Raw genomic sequence first — 17717 nt, 5'->3', positions numbered from 1 at the left:
AGTGCCCAATTTCCTGGGTCAACGCCATAGTGGTGCCCTTTGTTCTTGGACCCAGTCCATAGTCTGGCTTGGCAACTGAAAGACCCAGTGACCTGAGTTTGGCAATTAGTGTAGGGGTTTTAGTGTCTACTGACTAAAAGTACTTTGTATACCCATTTGCTCAGATATTAGGGGTTAGCCTTTTGTTACAGAACATTACTACTTCTGTCAAACTCATTTTTTGCTATTTTGAATTATATATTTACATTCTTGAATTTTTAAATTAATAAGTCAGAAGTTTTTAGTAATTTTAACTATAAAAAGTTCTATCTGACTTTCTTATTGGTTTAAAAATAGATACAATCTTGAATTACAGTAAAAACATTGTCATTTAATGTGAATGTCCATAAACATGAACATTCTGGCCCCTGCTGGGAACTCTAAGAACTACATCACCTGTACTATCAATTTTTCTAAGGGACTTCAGGTTAAACCTTGAATTCAGTTTTATATATCTTCCCTCTTTTTTTTTATAACATCCCAGAATTTACTGATAAAATCCATAAGTAAGGCATTACTATTATTAAGACTCAAAATCTGTGTTAAATATTGGACATTTTTACATGATACAATGAATTTAAATCCACTGTAATACAATCAAATATTCTACCTTAATTTTATTTTATTTTTTTTTGCGGTATGCGGGCCTCTCACTGTTGTGGCCTCTCCCGTTGCGGAGCACAGGCTCCGGACGTGCAGGCTCAGCGGCCATGGCTCACGGGCCCAGCTGCTCTGCAGCATGCGGGATCCTCCCGGACCAGGGCACGAACCCGTGTCCCCTGCATCGGCAGGCGGACTCTCAACCACTGCGCCACCAGGGAAGCCCTCTACCTTAATTTTAAATATGAATAAATCTAATATTTTCCATCTTCACTTGGACTCAGAGGAGAAATCCAATGAGAGAACAGGTGAAATTTATTTATTTATTTATTTATATTGGGGTATAGTTGTTTTACAGTGTTGTGTTAGTTTGTACTGTACAGCGAAGTGGAGTTCACTGTGCTATACAGCAGGTTCTTATTAGTTATCAGTTTTATACATATTAGTGTATATACGTCAATCCCAATCTCCCGATTCCCGCCCCCCCGCCCCCCTCCGCGCTGCTTTCCCCCCTTGTTATCCATAGGTTTGGAGAACAGGTGAAATTTAAATACTTTATAAAATGTGGTAAAGACTCTGCTTAGAATTTCATTTCATCAAATATTTATTTAACACTCACTGTTTGGTTGTAGGTAGGCGCTGAGTATATTTATGTACAACATTGCCCTACCCCTAGAGAGGAGTGGGTAATAGTTATAAACAGCACTTGAGCAATTGCAAAGTTATGGAATAGAGTATGGACTAAGGGCCAAACCAACCGTTTCTTGGGTGTAGCTGGAATGGTAGGTACATGGGATACTTACTGACAAAGTGGAGAATATATAGGAGACTGGAAAAAAGATTATAAAACCTCCCCTCTCCAAAACCTGTGAATAAATAAACACATTTGCCAGCCAGTAACTATGCGCTCTCTGACTTTGGACAAATTAGGAAACCTTCATTTCCTCATCTGCAAAACGGAAATGTTAGTCAGGTTGTGAGGACTACGTGAGATAATAGTGTAAAGTCCCAAGAACAGTGCCTGGTGCCAAGTAAGTGCTTAATAAATACTAAATATTAAAATCCTTATCAACATCTAATAACAACAATACCAGTAGTGCCTAACAATATTCATATCATTAATACTGATGTGTATTAGATATATTTTTTAAATTGAAAATTTATAAATTTAACTTTTGTAAAGGGAGGGATGGGTATATATGATGTACACAGAGAAAGATCTAAAGCAAAATGACTAGAAAACTAGAGAGAACAAAGTGTGAAGAGGTCTGCCAAGCAAATGCTAACAAAAAGAAAGCTGGGGTCATGATATTAGTCAGACAGGATGACATTTAAGGCAGAAAGTATAATACAAGATGAAGGAGGAAATGTTATGATGGTAAAGGGTCTACGGAAAGGATATACCTTTCGTAAATCTTAAAGCACTGAATAATATTATACTAAAAATACATGAAGAAAAACTTCAGAACTACAAGAAAGATGATCAGAAACAAAATAGGAGTGGCCTAATTTAATTCACTTCATGAATCAAGCTGTCAAAAATTGGTAAGGATGTATTGGAACAGTGAAGTCAGTGAGGTTGATGAAATAGATGAAATAGATATCCTGTTAACTGAAAATCAATCTTATTTTTAAAAGCTCATGAAACATTTACCAAATTGACTATACATTGGCCTGCATATACACACACACACACACACCCCTCAATTAATTCCAAAAATTAGAAATAATCCAGACCACATTTTCTGAAAACCATGAAATTTAACAAAAAATGAATGACCAAAATAAAAATGAACATCTCCACTACTTGGAAATATGAAAACTATTTAAAACAACCTTTGGTATAAAGAGGAAATAAAACTGGTATTACAGAATGTGTTCAAAATAATAATTAAAACATTACACACCAAAACCTGTAGAATATGACCGCTGTGTTCAGATAGTCTTGGTTTCAAACATGAACACAAGGAAGAAGAAAAATAACATAGTATTTAACTCAAAAAAGTAGAAAACGAACTACAAAACAGACTGCAGATTAAACCTTAAAAAGCAGAAGAGAAATAAAAAGGTAAAATCAGAAACAGCAAAGCAGTAGAACTGATAATATGAACCTATAGCCTGTTTCCTTAAGGAGAAAAAAAAAAAAACCCAATACACTAGCTAAGCCAGTCAATATTAGAAATTCCAAAGAAGGCAGAAATATTCTAAATCAGAAAGGAGAAAGAGAAATGATATACAGACTCTGTGAGAGAATTAAAGAATTAAAAGAGTATACTGCAAAATTATTATGCAAATAAATTTGAAGACCTGTGTGAAATTAATATATAGATTGTCTAGAAAAAAACACAAACAAGGAAGAAAATGGAATAATTACCAGAGAGCTACTCTCTGAAAAGCACCAGTTTATAGATGATTCTTCAAATAACATACAGTATTTTTCAAAATAGTGTTTTGAGATAGGCATTTTTTTACTGAAATAGAATAGTATAAAGTGCATACTCATAGAGCAAGTACTACTATTTGAAACTTTTATTACAGTGCATGTGTTGATGCCAGATCTCCTTTTAAAGATGCATTTCTTACTCTGGGTCACAATAAAAATACCCTGAAAGCCACTGTTCTAGAATTTTAGTAAATTAAAGAGTAAAAATAAATTCAGAAAGCTTACCAAAAAATTTAAGCTACCATAATACAGATGCTAACACCTGGCTATGAAAGCAAGAAAAGAAAACTGACACAAATTTTTAAATTAAATATTAGCAAGTAGAATTCTGCAGTACATTGAAAGAACAATATACTGTAATGAAGCCCAGTCATTCCAGCAGTGCAAACAAGGTTCAATATCTGAAATTTCTTTCAACATATTATTAGGTATTTAGAAAGAGGGGGAAAAGACAAGATCATCTTAATTTATTCCTGTAAAGCCCTTGATAGAGTTTAAATAGGAGTCATTTAATTAGGACCATTCCTTATTAAAAAACTTTCAGTAAAATACTATTAGATGGATATTTTCTTGAAGTGATAAACCAGCATTAATGCTAATGATGAAACACTGTGCATATTCTCATTAAAATCAGAAGTATGTTAAAGATACCCTCAGCCATAACTATTACTTGTTACTTTTCTGGAATTATTAGCCAACACAAATACACAAGATAATGGAATAAGGCATACATATAGGACAAGAAAAGGCAAAGTTGTCATTATTTTTGCAGGTGGTATAATTTAATGCCTATAAAATATAAATAATTGACAAAAATATGTATATTAAATTCAGTAAGGTGGTGTATTACAAAACTAATGCAGTCTGAAATCATAGATTTTCTTTATACAAAAAGTAATCAGTTAGAAAATATAACAAACAAAAAAGATGCCATTCAAAATAACAGCCAAAACTAAGCCAAAGCAAGTGAAAACACCCAAGGAGAGAACTCAGCCAGAAGTATGCAGGCCCTACCTTGCTAGTTCTTAACCCTGACTGGGGTTAAGCTCTTAATAAATACACAACTCCTGTGCTCTACACCAAACCAGTTAGGCCTTTTGCTGATGGGGCCTAAACATCTGTATTTTTTTAAACTGTCTAAGTGATTATAATGTACAGCCAGGGTAAAAAACCACTGCTCCATATTAAGAAAATATTAAAACTCAAATAATAAATGGAAAGACATACCCTATTCTTGAATAGGAAGACTCAATGATGTATAAATGTTGTTCTCTTTAGTCTATAAATGCAAAGTAATTTCCAATTAAAACATCAGTTAATTTATAAATGTAACAAATATTTCAGAATAGCTAGGTAAATGTTGATAAGAAAGAGGAATGAGATGGAATTAGCACTAATGGATATGAAAACATTTTAAGGACTGGTAATTTAAAATAGCACGGTATTTATAGAAGAATAAAGAGAAGTGAAACAGAAAAAAAGAATGAGAAATACACACAAGCATGTAAGAAAACTACTTAAGTGATAAAAGTGTCATTTTAAGTTAGGCCATTAAATAGATGGATTATGTATTGGCATTGGGACAGATATAGCTACATGGACCCCTGGCCACTAGATTGTAATCTCCATGAAGATAGGAACAATTTCATATTCATCAAAAATTTAAATCTCAAAAATGAAACAGTATGAGAGTAAAATGTGAGTGGTTTTTTTTGTTTTTTGTTTTATTTATTTATTTATTTGCAGTACGCGGACCTCTCACTGTTGTGGCCTCCCCCGTTGCGGAGCACAGGCTCCGGACGCGCAGGCTCAGTGGCCATGGCTCACGGGCCCAGCTGCTCCACGACATATGGGATCTTCCCGGACCGGGGCACAAACCCTTGTCCCCTCCCTCGGCAGGTGGACTCTCAACCACTGCACCACCAGGGAAGCCCGTGAGTGTTTTTTAAATACCATAATGTAAATTTTGACGGGATATCATATAGTCCAAGGATGTATAGGTCCATGAATTAGTTTGAGGTTTTCTTTGCCATGATGAAATTTAAAATTAACTAGGCCTATTTATTAATCTTTTCTACTGTAGCTTGGTAAATGTGCCCAGATAAAAGTTTAAATTTCAGCATGGCAAAGAAAACATCAAACAAAGTCATGCACAATACAAAATATTTTCCAATTTTTCTTGTGATTATTTCTTTGACCTCTTGATTATTTACAAGTATGTTGTTCAATTTCCAAATATTTGGAGATTTTCTAAATATATTTTTGTTACTGATTTCTAGTTTAATTCTATTCTAGTCAGAGAACATACTCTGTATGATTGCAATCCTTTTTCATTCTTTGAAGCTGGTTTTATGGCCCAGCAGATGGTCTATCTGAATGAATGTTTCAGGAGCACTTGAAAAGAATGTGTATCCTGCTGTTGTTGAGTATAGGGTTCAAGGTGTCAATTAGGTCAAGTAGGGTTGTTTAAGTTATGTATAACCTTACTTATTTTCTATCTACTTATTCTATCAATTACTAGGAGAGGAGTGTTGAAGTTCTGTCAATTTTTGCTTCACGTATTTCGAAGCTCTGTAATTGGATGAAATACATATCTACAATTGTTATGCTTTCGTGATTAATTAAATTGACTTATTTTGTGGTTATGAAATGTCCCTCTTTATATCTGGTAATATTCCTTGTCCTGAAATCTGCTTTGCCTGGTATTAATATAGCCACTCCAGGTTTCTTAGGATCAGTGTTTGCATGGTGTGTCTTTTCCCATCCATTTACTTTCAACCTATCTGTATCTTTATTTTTAAAGTGGGTTTCTTGGGAGTTCCCTGGTGGTCTAGTGGTTAGGATTTAGTACTTTCACTGCCATGGCCTGGGTTCAATCCCTGGTCAGGGAACTGAAATCCTGTAAGCCATGTGGTGCAGCCAAAAAGAAAAGAAAAAGAAAAACGTTACAAAAATAAAGTGGGTTTCTTATAGACCAGATATAATTTGGTCTTGCTTTTTAAATCTAATCTTGCAACCTTAGCCTTCTATTGGGAATATTTAGATTATTTACATTTAATGCAGCTATCAATATGACTTGGTTTAAGTCTAGCACGTTGCTATTTGTTTTCTATTTGTCACACCTGTTCTTTGTTCCATTTTTCTTCTTTTTCCATCTTCTTTCATATTGAGTATTTTTTAGTGATTTATTCACTATGCCTGATTGTTTCATTTATGTAGTGGTTGCTCTAGAGTTATAATATGCATCTTTAACTTATCACAGTCTACCTTCCAATTAATTATATTTTACTGCTTAATGTATAATGTAAGAACCTCATAACAATGTACTTCCATTTCTCCTGTCCCATCCAGTTGTGTAGTTGCTGTCATACATTTTACCTCTACCCGTGTTATATATTCCCTAATACATTGTTACTATTTTTACCTTTAACAATTAACTTTATTTTAAAAGTCTTTATGTCTATGCATATATTTATTAATTCCAGCACTCTTCATTACCTTGTGTAGACCAGGATTTCTCACACTCAGCACTATTAACACTTTGGGCTGGATAATTCTTTGCTGTGGGTGGCTGTCCTGTGCATTGTAAGATGTTTAGCAGCATCCCTGGCTCTACTTATTAGATGCCAATAATAACTCTCCCCCAAGTGGTGCTAACCAAAAATGTCTCCAGACATTGGCAGATGTTACCCAGGGGACAAAACTGTCAACAGTTGAGAATGACTGGTGCAGATTGAAGTTTCTGTATGAAATCATTTTCCTTCAGTGTGAAAACATTTTTTGAACATTTGTTTTACTTCAGGACTGTTGGTGAAACAGTCTTTCAGGGTTTTTTTGTCTGAAAAAAAGACATTTTTCACTTTTATTTTTGAGGGATATTTTCACTGGGTGTAAAATTCTCTATTACCATTATTTTCCTTCAAGTATTTTAAAGATGTCCTTTTATTGTCCTCTACATTGCATTGTTTCTGATGAGACATCAGTGGTAATATTTATCATTGTTCTTGTATGTAGTATGTCTTTTTCTTTGACTGCTTTTAAGACTTTTTCTTTATCATTGGTTCTCAGCAGTTTTTTTGTGTTTTGTTTTTTTTTTTCTTTTGCGGTACGCGGGCCTCTCACCGCTGTGGCCTCTCCCGCTGTGGAGCACAGGCTCCAGATGCGCAGGCCCAGTGGCCATGGCCCATGGGCCCAGCCGCTCCGCAGCATGTGGGATCCTCCCAGACCGGGGCACAAACCCGTGTCCCCTGCATTGGCAGGCAGACTCTCAACCACTGCGCCACCATGGAAGCCCTCTCAGCAGTTTTAATACGGTGTGCCTTGATGTGGTTTTCTTTCTGTTAATTCTGCTTGTGGTTCATTGGCTTTTCTGGATTTGGGGGTTTAGAGCTTTCTTCAATTTTGGAAAAAGTCTAACCATTATTACTCATATATTTTTTCTTCCCTATTCTTTTCTAGGACTATAATTGCATATATATTAATTAGACAATTTGATGTTGTCCCACAGGTCACAGAGGCTCTGTTAATATATTTTTCACTCTCTTTTTCTCTGTGTGCCTCAGTTTTGACAGCTATTTGCTATCTTTCTGGATCATTGATGTTTTTTTTCTGCAGTGTCTAATCATCTATTAATCTCCTCAAATGACATTTTCATTTCAGATATTGTATTTCATCCCTAGGAAATTCATTTGGTTCTTTTTTTCTATCTTCCATTTCTTTCCTTATTATGTTCATGTTTTCTTTTAAAACTTTGAGCATATTTATAATGACTTTTAAAATCCTTATCTCCAAATTCCATCATCCATGTCTTTTTTTGTGTGTCTATTATATTGACTGTTTTTTTCTCCTCATTTTGAGTCACATTTTCATGCACATTTGTATGTCTGCTAATTTTTTATTGGATGTAGGGAATTGTAAATGCTATGTTATAGAGTGTCTAAATATCATTGTCTTTCTTTAATGAGTGTTGAAGTTGGTTTAGACAAGCAGGTAAGTTACTTGTAGATCAGCTTGATGTTTTTGAGGCTGACTTTCAAGTTTGCTAGGGTGGGTCTACAGTAGCCTTTAGTCCAGGCCTAGTTTAATCTAATTAGGAACATATGACCTATTTGAGGTCATTTAATGCCCTGGATACTCAACAAGTCTTCTACTCTGGCTGGTCAGAACTTGGAGCCCTTTGTGACCTTGAAGAAGTGTTTAACTTACAGTTCCCTGGTTGTTCTTTGCCTGGTCCATAAAGTTTAACTCTATTTATTTGCAGCCTGTTTCAGATTCAAGGGAACCCTGTGCAGATTTCTGGAGTCTTCCCTTGACTAGCTCCATCCTCTCCAGCACCCCACCCCACAACATCCAGCGTCCTCCACCTCCCCTATTTCTGATCTCTATTTCCCCAACTTAGCAAGAATATTGTACTTGGCTTAGCTTCACTTCTCTGCATTGTGATCCAAAATGTGCCTCCAGGGCAATTTTATGGATCATTCATTTGTTTCCCTTCTCTTAGGGATCACAGTCTTATTCTGTCTGTGTCCAGTTTCTGAAAGAGTTGTTTTGTATATTTTATCCTGTTTTCTAATTGTTTACAGCAGGAAGGCAAGTACAGTACCAGATAACAAATGTGGCCTGATGTAGAAGTCCCCTTGGAAGACAAACATTACAAAGAGGGGGAAATGAAACACTTATGAGGGGAAGAAGGCTAAATTTCTCTTACCTTCAGTTACCCTTAAGAATAAGAAAAAAGGGCTTCCCTGGTGGCACAGTGGTTGAGAGTCCGCCTGCCGATGCAGGGGACACGGGTTCGTGCCCCAGTCCGGGAAGATCCCACATGCCATGGAGCGGCTGGGCCTGTGAGCCATGGCCGCTGAGCCTGCGCGTCCGGAGCCTGTGCTCTGCAACGGGAGAGGCCACAACAGTGAGAGGCCCGTGTACCGCCAAAAAAAAAAAAAAAAAAAGAATAAGAAAAAAGTTAACAACCCATTAGAAAAATGACAAAAAAGAAATACAAATTTCCAATAAACCCATGAAAAGATGTTCAGCCCCACTCATAAGTAAGAATAACATTACAATATCAGTGAACTACCATTTCTCATTCAAGTGCTAGAGTGGCATTGGAAAGTAACCCCCCTCTTTCCCTTTTGGTGGGAGTGTAAATTTTAATTTTTATCCACTTTGTAGGGCATTTTGGCATTCTCTTTCAAAATTTTAAATGTGCCATGCCCTTTGACCCAGCAATTCTGTTTTCTAGGATTTTCCCCTTAGATCAACCTGCACAAACTCTCAAAAGTATTTGTAGAGTGTATAATATTGAAAAGTTGAAAATACCCTACATGTCCAATAATTAGAAATAAATTAAATAAATTATAGTATATACAGGCAAATCTATGTGTATGTACTGACATAGAAAGATGAATATAATATACTAAGTAGAAAAAGCAAAATTTAGAACAGATTTTATAACTATGAAAAAAAGAAAAGTTACATTTAATATATGTATGCTTTCTCCATAGATATTTCATCTAATCCTATGACTTTAATATTAAATATTTACTGATGTTTGCTCCAGACTCATATTCAACAGTCTGTTACGTCCCTTTTGGATAGTTAATATGAATTTCCAATTTAACATGCCCAGTTACCAATACTCTCCTCCCCACCCAGTCCTCTCCATTTCACTACATGGCACCATCATTCAACCACTTGCTCATGTCAAGCATCTGGGACTTGAGGAATTTTTCTTGATAAGTTCCCAGCTCCACACTGTTCAATGGCAATAAAGGAGTCAGAAAGCTGGAAGGTTAATAGACTATTTCTTGGTTGAGGGATAATAAAATAGCTACCACTTTTTTTAGCTAGCAATAAATTAGTCACTGAATCAGATACTTCATATACATTATTTCATTAATCCTCACTACATCTATAAGGCAAGTGTTATTTCTTCATTTTATAACTAGAGTTTAAGATTTCAGGTGATAATGCTTTAATGAAAAATGAGGGGTGTGTATGTGTTAGTGTGTTTATGTATAAATCCTCTCATGTTTCTCTTTGTTGCAGCCCATAGGTCCTGCCAGAAGACAGTTACCATGTACTATAGATATCCTGAGAACACTAATATGGTCCCAAGGAAGGTGCTAGTGGAAGCATATCAGGCACTTCCTGTGAGGTGCTGATTCTCACAGGAAGGTGCTGATTCTCACAGCTGGTGTGTGCAGATAGGCCTCAGATCTCACTCTTAACCATTTCAAATTCTGTGATTCAGAATTCATTCTTCCTCAGTTATATAAAAAGTTGTCCTTCCTCAGTTATATAAAAATATTAGCTGGCTCTATGTGTAGAAGGATGTCATTTTTTAAAAATAAATGTATTCAGCATGACATTATTTAGTCAGCAGAGTTGCAAGCGAGTTTTGAAAATTAATTTCATCAGATGCTGTGCTAAGTACCAGTAACAAAAAAGGTAATAAAGACACGATGCCCCTGATGACCTCACATTCCAGTGGGGAAGACAAACTTGTAAACAGATATGTTAAAGTAGAAGGTGGTAAGTGCTCTTCTGAAGATTGAGCAAAGAGCTGTCAGTGCAAAAGCACAGAGGACTCTGCCTCAGGGAGTCAAGAAGGTTTAACAGAATAGGTGACATTTGAGCTACATCTTGAAGGATGGGCAAGAATTTGCCAGATGAATGAGATGATCTCTATATAAAGTGCCTAGTACAGGGCCAGGCAGTTGGTAGGACCCAATAAATGGTAACATCTAGTTCCAGTCAGAAAAGTGTCCCAGGCAGAGGACACAGGTCTGCTCAATTCAAGAAGCATTATTGAGTACTTTGTATATGTCAGGCACCGTTCCAGATTTCTTAGCCCTTTGTGCCAGGCACATCCTGTGAAGACAAATAATTACACAAGAGTCTGGTGTGAGCCATGTCCAGATCTACTATTTATAGACTTTGCTCTCAAGTTGGAGCAGGGATGTTTGTTTTAACACCACTGACACCTTCCATCTTGATTGCAGCCCCCTACAGCAGCACTGACAGCGCTGTGACGTAAGCGGCTAACGGCTGTTCCAGGCCCAATTTCATGAAGGCAGTCATGACAGTCTAGTCTGGCTCCCCCCTTGTGTTCTGGGCCACTTTGATCTGTACTTGGATCAGGTAACAGCTCTTCCTCATAGCATGGAGGGAAGAGTCCAGATGCCTGCATTTCCGTCCCAGCTCATTGGCCCCGTGGGCTCCACCTGCCCTCTCTTCAATAAGCCCCTTTATCATACCCGATCATCAAATCTTGATGCTTTATTCTTCATAGCAGAGTACGGAATAGTATAGAATAAATAGAATCTACACTGTTATTTGAATTTGTTATACTAAACACAGAATGTATACATTTCCACATCTAAAACAGAATATTTCTAAATTTAAGGAACATTCTGTAACTGTTTTCAGTGGCTATTTTACTAGCATAGATTACAGACAATGGAAGGAATGTGCCAGGTGTTTCACAAACGTTTTACTTAATTATCACAATTCTATGAGATAGGAATTATTAAGGAATTATTATAACTGTTATACAAACTAAGAAACTAAGCCACAGAATATTTAACTTATGAAAGACTAAAAATAGTAACGCTTGGATTTGAAATCAGTTCTATCCAACTCCAACCCCACTTTCTTTTCCCTATAGCAGTGTCCAGTTTTAATGCTACCATTTATTGTGTTTCTGCTACTTGTCAGACACAATGTGAGATGCTCAAATACATTCTCTCTAACATGCATGAATTTTTAAAAAATATAACACTAAGTACCTTGCTAAAACAGCCAGCATATTATAGCTCTCAACTTCAAGCCTAGGTCTGATACTCAAACACCACTGGTTCTCAAACCTGGGAGTGCATTGGAATAAAATGGGGAACTTAAAAAAAAAGCCCTACCCCCCCATTCTAATTTAATTGGTCTGAGTAGAGCCCAGGTGATTTTAATGTGCTGTCTGCTTTGAGACCATAGCCCTCAAAAGTGAATAGGAAGCTTGAGGTAAGGCATGCTTTCATTTGTCAGTGCAAATTGGTGGAAAATGGGTCTGGTGGACTATTTTTAAAGTGAGTGTATTTCCTAGAAAGTACTAAATAACACAGAGGAAGGAATGTGGGCTTTGGAGTAAGAGAGACCAACTTTGAACCTTAGCTTTGATACTTTCTTGCTGAGTGGCCCTTGGCAAGTGATTTAGCCTTTTGTCAAGTACTGATTCTGAAAGAAGTAAAAGGTGTCTTTGAGAAGAGGATTCTATCTTGGAGCAAATGGAGTGAACGCTGCCTCTGGTAGCCTAGTACTGGGGGGCAGTCTGCACACAGTGCCTTGAGAAGGCCCTCTCTGCCTCCCGTGCCGTCGGCCAATCGCTCCCCAAGCCAGCAGGGATGATTCAGGCCACATGGCATTGTTGAGAGGTGACCAGGAAGGGAGGATTCCCTTTTAGCCTCAGATGCCAGGGTATGGTATGTATGCTTAGGTGGGAGGGAAATGGGAAGAATATTTTTAATGTTTTATATTAGATCTGAAATATATTTTACAATAGAAACAATGCCTGGGTGGTAATTAGGCTTCCTGGTTATTCACTTAAAGCTTATTCATAATTTTGCCAGAAATAGACCATATTTTATATACAAATAGCACTGTATTTCAATAACCTTTTGGGACCAATAGACTTTGAAGAATTAGTGTGTGAACATAGCCATCATTTACCACATTGTTTCTATGAGAAATATGGGTCACTACTTGGGACTCCAAGAAACTGCTTCTTTCCTCTCTAACTCAGCTTAACAAATATTATGCCCACTGGTCATCCAGCGAGAGGGAACGAAGCAGCTCAAAGAATGCTGTTTGCCTTCCAGAGTTTAGCAGAACTCTTTTAGCTACTGATTATAAGATCACAACATACTTCAGGTCAGGGCCCATTTCTTTCCTTCATTTGTATCCCGTTTCCTCCCAAGCAACCTAGCATGTAATATGAGCATATAGTGTACATTAACATATACATAGGTTAGATTTGAAATCAGTAGTGATCTCACTGTCAGTGGCAAACAGGACACTGGTGGTCCATTACCCTGCAGGGACAAAATGTTCCTCAAACGATCACACTGTTTCCTGGAATTGGGTGCCTTTTAATGACAAGAATGTAGGAGACTTCGTGGCTGTTACAGTGGAAATTATAAGAGCTGTAGGGTGGTTCTGATTGCACTGGAAAGCTTACCTAAAGGAAATGACAGAATCAGAAATTTACATTTTTAATTCCGGGCACTGTCAGAGAATCAGGAAGCTTCCTTGACTACCTAAAGAAAGTCTTATTTCTTGTACCAGTGGGGCTGAGGTACGTAAAAGACGAACCTAAGTTTGATTCTGCAACTTTATGCATCACGATGCAGGCTTTCTAGGCACTGATTAGGAGAGTGGGATCCTGAGAATGGGAATACTTGGATAAGTTCTAACAAATCCAGCTGCCTTGAATCGCCAAATCCCACTGAGTCTTAGTTGTCAATAGAAGCAATCCTTCCTCCTCTGTCTGATAATCTTAGTCTCTCTCTGCCTTATAACCTGTTTTAATATTACCTGAGGTAGTCGATTTGTCAGAGTTTAAGGAATCTCCTCAAGGTCAAACCCACCACTTCTCATTGCTTCCAGACCCAGGCCTATTCCATAATTAGATTCAGATACTGAAGACTTCAGGGAAGAAAAGGAAAAGAAAAAAATATATGCATGATGATTATAGTCCTTATTTCTACACAGTTTATGGGCCATAGTTGGTATTTGCAAGTCCCTTCGTCCACTACCTTTCCCCTGTTCCCTTTGTCTTCAGATAATACTTTAGCTAGTTGTGATCGTTTGTCAGTTAGGGTGACCTAAACTTCCATCCCTGAAAAAGCTGAACCATTAATGGTTCTTGCTTGGCTTGGGTTGCTCTGATCTAGTAGATTTTACCATGGACATGGGAGTACTAAGAGTTGCCCAGAAAATCCCTGGGCTTCCAGACGTAGTCCTCCCTCCCTTTGCTATGTAGTGCTAACCCTTCTCCTACTTTATGATTAGAATTAATTGTCCCAGCCAGTACACTAATCCCCTTTTTTGCTTGCTGGTTCTGTGACATGAAGAACTCAGGTGGCTGATGTGGCAGTCTCAGCTCCCGTTCAGTGGAACTCTCCTGGTGTTGCCTAGAAGAAGTATTCCTCCCTTGGAAACTAAGAGCATAACATTGTGGGGCTGGAGATAAAAGTTATGTGATTAGGTCATTAACAATTATAATGAAGGGGCCACAACTCATTATAATTCTATATTATAACTAGCCTGGCTATGGGAGAAATAGCATTATATATTGGTTGCTGGCCCAGAGAATTCAGTATAACTTGGGGGACAGCTCCTCTGTCCCACAAGTGGTAACATAAGTGGGTTGTCAATAGATCATTCCACCATTCTATCGAGGCAGCTTCTCCCTATGGACATGAAACCATGTCTTCAATTCTTATTCTTTTTTTTTTTTAAATTAATTTATTTTTGGCTGTGTTGGGTCTTTGCCGCTGGGCGCGGGCCCTCTCTAGTTGCGGCAAGCGGGGGCCACTCTCTGTTGCGGTGCGTGGGCCTCTCATTGTGGTGGCCTCTCCCGTTGTGGAGCATGGGCTCTAGGCACGCGGGCCCCAGTAGTTGTGGCACGTGGGCTCAGCAGTCGTGGCTCACAGGCTCTAGAGTGCAGGCTCAGCGGCCATGGCGCACAGGCTCAGTTGCTCCGTGGCATGTGGGATCCTCCCGGACCAGGGCTCGAACCTGTGTCCCCTGCATTGGCAGGCGGATTCCCAACCACTGTGCCACCAAGGAAGCCCCCAATTCTTATTCTTTTAATGGAGTTCCTTAGTCAAAAGAAATATTTTATGGGGCTCTAAGAAAGTAAACAAAGCAGTTTACTCTAGCAGAAACACTATAGGCAAAGAAGGCAAATACAAATCCAGGTAGTGTCTTTCCTCCATGACAGTAGAGGTTCAGTGTAATCCATCTGCCATTAGGTGGCTGACAAGTCCTAGAATTGATGCCGTTTTAGGAGCTCAGAGTGGATTTCTGATGTTGATGAGAGTCGTAGCCAGATCAGCCTGCATGGAGGGAGCCCACACTCTTGCCAGGCCCATCATCAAGCACCAGGGTGACCGGGGAAGACAGTAACTGATACCCACAAGATTGGTCATGCTGTTTACTTGATTATTGAGGATCTTTTTCAAAGGATACCTTTTAGTAAGCTTCTTTATACAACACAAATATCCTCACACTGCCCACTCTGAGAGGTCCATCCGTATAACTCTTCTTCAGACATCCTTTTAACCAATCTCCTAATCCTGTTTCTTCAAGCCCCTGACTCCTTAGCCGATGAAGATTTCCACTTCTGTCCATCTCTCTGCCAAGCAGAGTGGACAGTCAGGTTTTTTTTTTTTTTTGCGGTACGAGGGCCTCTCACTGTTGTGGCCTCTCCCGCTGCGGAGCACAGGCTCCGGACGCGCAGGCTCAGCGGCCATGGCTCACGGGCCCAGCCGCTCCGTGGCATGTGGGATCCTCCCGGACCGGGGCACGAACCCATGTCCCCTGCAGTGGCAGGCGGACTCTCAACCACTGCGCCACCAGGGAAGCCCGACAGTCAGGTTTTAATATCTACATCATGAAGTCTTCTACCTCGAGGTCTTGCCACCTTCTCAGGGGCAGCCTCCTAGCAGGCTGTACAGTGTGAAAGCAATAAGCCTCTCTACCCTTTCTAGACTGAATGGAACAAACTTCTATCTTGTTCTCGTTGCTTAAATCCCTCCTCTTCCTTCCTTCTCCAGGGTTCCTAGCATAATCTTTTCTATAAAACATAAGAGGAAATTTTTAAACCTCAGATAGCTTAAGTTTTCCCCATGCAAAAAATTCCCCAAGTTAAAAAAATAAGAAGAATCTGGCTATCTGCTTGAATAGTTGGAGAAGAAAAAAATTACAAAGAAAATAATAAAAATAATATCTCAGAAACTATCCTATACATAATTCTTTGTTGTTCAAAGCTCTTTCAAATACTTTATCTTATTTGAACCTCACTGAAACACTGTGAAGTAAATATAGCCAATATTGTACTCATTTAAAGATCACAGAACTAAAAATGTAGAAGGAGAAAAGTGGCTTTGCCAAAGTTTCCATACTACCTAAGAATAGAAGCAGGGACCAGGAACTTGCCTCCCAGTACAATGATAGGAGAATGAATGCACAAACCCCATGGTCATGATATGTCTCGGGAGCTCTGATTTATGAAGTGGAGGAAGAGAGATGTTGATTGAAGGGAGAAAGATGAAGAAGCAGAGCTTCTTCACTCAGGAACCGGTGACCCCAGTGACCCCAGTGCACCGAGTCGAAGGTAAGCGTCAGAGTCAGGCTTTCCAGAGAGCCCTGGTAGAAGAACAATGCCCATATGTGTGATTTCATTCTTGTCCTTTTTCTTAGTATAATATCAGGAGATGTTTACAGATGAACAACAGGCAAGGACATAAAAAGCATACTCAAGCCCAAAGAAATATTTCAGATGTATCAAAACAGCCGAGGTGGGGAACATAGGTAACCTAGTGAAGGACAGAACAACTTAACGTTCCAGAAATCCATTTGACTCTGATATGATGTTGTATAAGCTCATAAAGCCCAAAGAGGAAAGAAAAAAAAAAAGAATGTCATGTTAGTGTGGATTAGAAATTTCTCTTTTCAGCAAAACTGAGTCTTAGCTAACCAAATCTAGTGAATAGTTTATTTTAAAATCAGTTTAAGTTCCTGAGGTTTTGCTTGGCCTCCTCATTTTGTGTGTTATAGATACTTTTATTTGTTGTGACAGAAAACTCCACTTGTATAAACAGGCCCAAGAACTGGGCAGATGTCTTTATTTCCTGGTAATCCCAGCTCTGTGACCTAAAACAAGTCATTTAAACTCTGTGGGCTAAAGGCCTGTTTCATCAGTTATGAAATAAAGAGAGAATGCTAGATATTCTCTAAGCCTTCTCCCAGCTTTCAAACTCAATTATTCTGTGAAAATTATAATTATCCTTACACAGGCCCTGACTTGGGTTCTTGAGTTTAAAAATAAAAAGATAGGCTCCAGCAGGGGTCACTATAGTCCCATCGAGCCCTAAGTCTGAATCGCTTTCATGTAGCTTACTCTGGACATCACATCTGCCCTTTGTCTTGATTTTCTGTTTGAGGCCACACAGACCCTCTCTGCACCCAGGTATTATCTCAACTGATCTTCAAATGTATTCAGAAAACCCACTGCAAGTGTTTTCTTCTTCTGTTTCTTTTCCTTCATTGTATTTATTGAATTTTCCAGTCACAGGAGATCATTTACCTCCATTGATGTGGAGGTCCTTCAGGAGAATTTATTTTATTTTAATGAGCTATGTCAGATTTTTCACCTCTTAAAATTGTGGTGAATTTAAAATAGTAAATATTTCTTTAAATATATCAGATTATACTAAAACAAAGCACAAAGTTCAATCCTATTTTTTTAAATCTATGAACACCTAAGAAAATGCATTCACCTTCTCTAGAACCTATCCATCCCTGAGAATTCTAGAAGTCTATTAATTGGTTATACTCCCCCATAGTTATTTTGCTATAT

This window comes from Hyperoodon ampullatus, assembly GCF_949752795.1.
Source record: "Hyperoodon ampullatus genome assembly, chromosome: 8".
Lineage (NCBI taxonomy): Eukaryota > Metazoa > Chordata > Mammalia > Artiodactyla > Ziphiidae > Hyperoodon > Hyperoodon ampullatus.
The sequence above is the reverse complement of the archived record's forward strand: the minus strand, read 5'-3'. Positions refer to the sequence as shown.